The sequence below is a fragment of the Octopus sinensis genome, linkage group LG3, assembly GCF_006345805.1.
Source record: "Octopus sinensis linkage group LG3, ASM634580v1, whole genome shotgun sequence".
Taxonomy (NCBI): Eukaryota; Metazoa; Mollusca; class Cephalopoda; order Octopoda; family Octopodidae; genus Octopus; species Octopus sinensis.
Window position 1 is genome coordinate 52,519,988 of NC_042999.1, and position 5,000 is coordinate 52,524,987.

Sequence of the window (5,000 nt, forward strand, 5' to 3'; positions counted from 1 at the left end):
GGAAAAAAGTCAGGTAGAAAATGCTAAATAATTTTATAAAAAAACATTTCAGTACTGGTTTCAGTCATTGAGACTTCTTCAACTGTAAGTATGGAAAGAAATTAAATTTTGGTAAAATTAAATGAAAAGTTACGGAGATGTACTCGCATAGCAAGTGATTTGATCTGAGATTGCGTGCTGGAACGAAAACAATTGCAGCGTGGAAGGTGTTTTAAAAGAATATGTGCGCAGTATTCAAATACAAGGGGCATTTTCCTTATTTCTGCTTGTCTCTGTCTCTCTCATTTACTCTTGAGGGTTCGAGGTCGTTGTGCGTATATACGTGCATACATACATATATGAATTATTTATAAACGAAAAGCTCGTCTGAAACAGCTGTAGTCAATGTTTAACCCATTTTTCTGCGCATGCGAGCGAGCGTGTGTGTGTTTATACAGGCGTACCTATGCGTGAATATATCAGAGTTGTGGTTTTTATACTTCTCTGAGAAGTCGAGCAACGAAAAACAAAAACGAAAAACAAAAAAAAGTAAACAAAATCTTACCTTCTCTAATTTACTCTAATTTCTCAATAAATTTTCTGTATCCCCGCGTTTCTCAGACTTTTAACAACGGTTCGTCGATATTTCAGCCTGGTTTGTTGATGTTGTTGTTGTTATTGTTGTTCTGTAGTGAAGGTCATGGATATATTAGCTTTACTGTGACATTCTTAAATGATGTTTTTTAACGGTGTTCTGCAGTAAATGACTGCTGTAATGACAAGTCTGCTGGTTTTTGTTAGTGTTGAGGTTGTGGTCGGTGGTGGTGGTGTTGATGATGGAGATGGCGTTGTTAATGGTAGTGGTGGTGACGTTGGTGGTGCTCCTGGTGGGAAAATGGGGTCGGTGAGGGAGAGATTCTTTCAGTATTGTTAGTGTTATTGTTACTGGTGTCGCGCATATTGTCATTGGTTCTGCTATTGCTATTGTTGTTGTTGTTGTTGTGGAGGTGGTGGTGGTGGTAGTGTTTGTTGCTAAGCTCTATTGTTTCGTCCAGTCGTTGGTGTTAATGAACGAATCGGTTCGCTTTTTTTTAACGATGAAGTGGTTGTTGTTGATGATGGTGATGATGATGATGATGATGGTGATGATGATGGTGATGATGATGACTTCAGTGGTGGTGGTAGTCGGTGTTTCTGCCGTAAATGACTGTGATAATTGTATGAAGTGTTGAACATCCCGTTGTTGTTCTTGTTATTGTTGTTCCTACACTTATTGTTTATGTCGTGCTGCTGCTGCTGCTACTACTGCTGCTGCTGTCACAGCTACTACGGCTGCAAGTGTTGTTGTTGTTGTTGTTGTTGTTGTTGTTGTCGTTGCTGCCGGCAGACTAACAGGAATTAACTAAAGCTGTCAACCTACGGAGGGGAAATGGCCGGTGGGGAGGGGGACATAGACCGAAAGAGAAGAGGGAGAGAGAAAGAGAGAGAAAGAAAGAGAGAATGAGGACAAAACAGCGAGAGTAGGAGAGAAAGACAAGGTTATAAGAGGGAGGGAAAGAGGGAGGGAGGGGACGAGAGTGGGCGAAGGTTAGTTAATTAATTACAATCCTAATGAGTTAAAATAGTCTTCAGTTTAGTGCATCCTATTCTATTGTCACGTGCCTGGGATGTAGTGTATGGGGTGATGACAGTTGGGTGGGGGGAGTCTCCTAGTGGTCGCTTGACATGCTAGAAATAGCAGTGATATCGCTTTAAAATCACACCTTAACTTAAACAAATGATAGACATATTGGACAACGTAATTCTCGATATGCTATGGCAGAAGATATTATGGAATGATCATGGTTGGAGCACCGTTGTTCATAACTTATCTTGATCTGGTGATAAGTGGGTTATGTGCATGTTCAACCCGGGAACCTCTAGTGGAGAAACCCTGGAATTGTGAATCAGTTTGCTTTGAGTTTTTTTTAAAAGAACCCCAGCATTTTACGATTTTTATGTAAATCTGTTGGTTACAGATCGAAGTTAAATTGCAGTTCTATATTTAAAAGATGAGGAATTATGTACATTATTTACATTATTTCCATTCGACGGATATTTGTCCTCATCTTTTTTTTTTTAACACAACGTTTCTGCTGATATACTCTTCAGCCTTCTTCAAGTGTCTTGGGGGAAATTTCGAACCTAATACTAACAATAATAACATCAAAAAATACCTTATGAATGAGAACCCAGGTTCAACATTTCCCCAAGACACCTGAAGAAGGCTGGAGGGTATATCAGCCGAAGCGTTGTGCTAACAACAAACAAGATGAGGACAAATATCCGTCGAATGTAAATAATGTAAATAATGTAAATAATGTAAATAATGAAGTTAAATTGGTTTTGATGTCGTCGAGTGCTCGAGTCAATTCAATTAATGGAACAGCCGGCTCTTGAAATTAGCGTGCAAGTAGCTGAGTACTCCTCAGACACGCATACCTTTAGGGAGATTCAGCATGACACAAAGTGTGACAAGGCTAACCCTTTGGATTGTGGGTACAACTACTTTTTGTCAGCTGAGTGGACTGGAGTAACATGCTCAAGAGCACAACGGCTGCCGGAAAATCGAACTCGCAAACTTTTACGCGTTTTTACATATTTCAGTTAATCCATTATAATAGTGACAAGTGAGAATCTATCTCCTGGATATAAAAGCTGGAAGTTTATTATTTAGTTCTCCCGGAGACTTCCGCATCTGCACAGGCTCTGATCTCTGCCGTAGGGATGAATTCTTTTCCTTGTTCCATACAACAATCCTTGCCTTATTTACCCTACCCAAGGCTGCTATGTTCATTAGAATGTTCCACAAATATTTCTTATTTTCAAAGATGTGGATAAATTCTGGTAATTGTGTGCATTGGAAATGACTGTTGGAGAAATACTTCATGCAGATGGCACCGTACATAACTTTAGCAATCTGGCATGGGGATCTGGTGCCTCACTGACATTTTTGGATAGCTGCTGGTCATGTGACTCATTTTCTACCCTTGTATGACGCAATGACATTTTCTTCCTCATCCTGGAGGTTCCTTGTATATTTATTTATTTCTGCACCATAGACTTCCAGCCGTTTCTCATGTGTATTTTAGGTGCTTTCATAGTTCCGTTTACTCAATCAGTCGATTGATAGATTGAAGTGAAAAAGCTTAGCAAATATTATCGCCTATCCGTGCAGCAAGTCCGTGTACTTTGTTTCATAATCCTTTATTAATAACTCCTCCCCCCTCTCTCTCTCTCACTTTGTATATATCGTGTACTTTGTTTCATAATCCTTTATTAATAACTCCTCCCCCTCTCTCTCTCTCACTTTGTATATATATATATATATATATATATACATACAACTTATATAATATATGTATATTGTATATATATATATATATACAGCCGGCCGCCAACACTTTTCTGTAAAATAGGGGTAGCTTATCCTGTTCAGGCTATATTATTAGCATTATCCTGCGTTTGAGAATTTAAAATCTCTTCTTTAACTTTCTAAGACATCTCAACGCTTCTAAAGCAAACTTTGTTTCTTTGTTTACGTTAATCGTAATTTGAATTCAATATATATATATATATATATATATATATATATAGGAAATCCCAAAAGAGGAGAAGAAAAACAAAAAAAAAAAAAACAACAACCTTAGGACGTGGTACATGTAAAGTATTAGCAGACGCTCAGGGACGAAAATACAGATGGTTTAACGTTTCGAACAACGCACTTCTTCAGAAACATAGGAAAGTCCATTCGAAAGGCAGAAAATCGCCAACGTTTCACATGTTGTTACATTTTGAAATCTGATTCAGTCATTTGACTGCGGCCATACTGGAGCACCGCTTTTAGTCGAGCAAATAGACCCCAGGAATTATTCTCTCTTGCCGAACCGCTAAGTGACGGGGACGTAAACACACCAGCATCGGTTGTCAAGCTATGTTGGGGGGGGGGCAAACACAGATACACAAACATATACATACACACACACACACACACACATATATACGACGGGTTTCTTTCAACTTCCGTCTACCAAATCCACTTACAAGGCTTTGGTCGGCCCGAGGCTATAATAAAAGACACTTGCTCAAGGTGCCACGCAGTGGGATTGAACCCGGAACCATGTGGTTGGTAAGCAATCTACTTACCACACAGCCACTCCTGCGCCTATATATATAATATGATATAATATTATATAGATATAGGAAATACTTTTGGTGTAGCATTGTGTGGTATAACGTATAACTTTGAAGAGCTTTGTTATGTAAGGCTGGAACAATGCAAGAATGTATTACGTTAACACAAAAGGAAAGGGAAACATAACAAATCCTTGTTGCAGTTTTACTTTGTGTTGCTATATTTCGGGTTGTGACCCATTTCTTTCGGACACTTGCAAAAGTGGTCGCTCGGATGTGTGTGTGTAAGTGTGTGTGTATGTTTGTGGCACAGACTGGTAGGTATATACGATGTACGTTTATTCCCGCATATATAGGCGCGTGAGTGAATGGAAACATATTCACATACATTCATTTTTTAAGTAAAAAGAATGATAAAAATTTGTTTAAAAAGATCCTCTTCGCCGGAACCGGTAGTGCATCAGCGATGACTTTTTTTTTGGGGGGGGGGTCATAATTTGTGAAAAGAAGGGAGGATATTCTTCTCTGAGGAGACACCTGACCTGGATGTCTGCAACACAAAAGGCCAGGAGGCTGTGGTATTGGCGATGGTGGTGATGGTCTACTAACCATCCATTAATATTATATTATAAATATTAGGTTGTTTCACATGAAATGTCGTATCTGAAAGGTAACAATAAAATGTTTCAGAAGTGTTAGAGAACTGATTTATCTAGTCAAAATATGATTTATGTTCTCTATGACGTTTACCCAACGTTTTGTCTGTCATATATTCCATCTTAAAAAAGAATTCGTCTTTTGCTATGATAAACCGTCCGAATGCATCAATTATCTCTTCTCTATTTACG

The 5,000-nt window shown here is 38.7% G+C and overlaps 1 protein-coding gene and 1 long non-coding RNA gene across 3 annotated transcripts in view; one reads left to right on the forward strand and one right to left on the reverse strand.

Moving 5' to 3' along the window:
- LOC115209454 (solute carrier organic anion transporter family member 2A1-like) overlaps window positions 1-1,273 on the reverse strand; it is a 57,080-nt gene extending 55,807 nt beyond the window's left edge. For both annotated transcript variants that reach the window (XM_029777880.2, XM_036500982.1), the window contains exon 1: window positions 545-1,273. The gene's annotated coding sequence lies outside the window, so the exon portion shown is untranslated. The remainder of the gene's footprint in view (window positions 1-544) is intronic.
- LOC118762447 overlaps window positions 1-5,000 on the forward strand; it is a 14,978-nt gene that overhangs the window by 7,223 nt on the left and 2,755 nt on the right. The gene's annotated exons all lie outside the window — the stretch shown is intronic.